This window comes from Pollicipes pollicipes, unplaced genomic scaffold (genome assembly GCF_011947565.3).
Source record: "Pollicipes pollicipes isolate AB1234 unplaced genomic scaffold, Ppol_2.1 Scaffold_1600;HRSCAF=1878_pilon_pilon_pilon, whole genome shotgun sequence".
Classification (NCBI taxonomy): domain Eukaryota; kingdom Metazoa; phylum Arthropoda; class Thecostraca; order Pollicipedomorpha; family Pollicipedidae; genus Pollicipes; species Pollicipes pollicipes.
The window spans coordinates 23,199,206-23,200,776 of record NW_023595962.1 but is presented as its reverse complement, the minus strand read 5'-3'; positions in this window follow the sequence as shown (position 1 = coordinate 23,200,776).

Genomic DNA, 1,571 nt, shown 5'->3' with positions numbered 1-1,571 from the left:
GAGAGAGAGAGCACATGCCACCGGCTGGTGGCATGTGCTCTCCACCGGCGGCTGGAGAGCACATGCCCAGCGCTGACAATAATGTCGGAACACTGATTCCATTAGAGCATTTATCAGTCTCTAACACACAAAGTTGCAAAGATAGGCATACGTGACATGCCCAGGCGCTACTTTCAAACGGAAGGCTGACCATCCCGACGGTGAAATACTTCGCGAGCATCCGTGCCACAGCACGGCACAGCACCCGCTCCCCCTCCTCTCCTCTCGGCTGGCGTCCTGCTCCTGCCGTACCTTGATGGCCTTCATACCAACGATCGGCACCCGGTCGGTGCCGGTGAGGAACAGCAGGAACCGTTTCTTCTGCTCCAGCGTCAGCGAGTGGAACACCTGTCGGAGATGCCTGGCGCCGGTCACACGATCTCGGACCACCGGTCAAACGAGTTCGGGTCACCGGTCACACGAGCTCGGGTCACCGGCCACACGAGCTCGGGTCACCGGTCACACGAGATCGGGTCAGCGGTCACACGAGATCGGGTCACCGGTCACACGAGATCGGGTCACCGGTCACACGAGATCGGGTCACCGATCACACGAGCTCGAGTCACCGGTCACACGAGATCGGGTCACCGGTCACACGAGCTCAGGTCACCGATCACACGATCTCGGGTCACCGGTCACACGAGCTCGGGTCACCGGTCACACCAGGTCACCACATCACATTAAGGACTGACATCTCGGTCATCACAGAAAGCAACAGGACAGCTCATGCCGTGTGAAGACGCGGTTCAAAAGTGAAAAGACAAACATGCCCAGAACATGATTACACGATCCATCCCTGAGCATCCTCCATGGGACCCAGTTCCGTGACTCTGGATTATAGTGCGAGAGCAAACAACGGGAACAACAGCGGACCGAACCCGTGGCAAGCGCCGCCGGAGGCCTCATGACCATGCCGCGAAGGCTCGACGCACGCGTGTGGCGGGTCGGGCACTAGCCGTCCATAACCCACCTGCCAGAAGAGCTTGACGGGCGCTGAGTCCGCGGTGTAGCCCTCGCGGTACACGGTGTTCTTCTCGAAAACCTGCCAGTCGTAGGTCTCGTCGCCTGCCGGGGCGACCGGTGAGTCAGAGGCGGGGTCGCACGGTCGCTACAGGCCGGCGGGCAGGCGGGCGAGTAGACGGCCGGGCAGATGGGTGGGTAGACGGATGGGCCGAAGGGTGGGGCAGATGGGGGGGGGGGGGTAGATGGGTGGGTAGACGGGTGGGCAGTCGGATGGGCAGACAGGGTGGAGGAACGGGTGGGCAGACGGGTGGGTAGACGGGTGGGCAGACGGGTGGGTAGACGGGAAGGCACTCGGGTCGGCAGACGGGCGGACAGGCGGATGGGCAGACGGGCGGGCAGACGGGTGGGCAGACGGACGGGCAGAGGGGCGGCCAGATGGGTTGGGCACTCGGGTGGGCAGACGGGTGGGCAGACGTGACGGGCAGAGGGGCGGGCAGAGGATTGGGTGGGCACTCGGGTGGGCAGACGGGCGGGCAGAGACGGGTGAGTAGACAGATGGGCAGATGGGT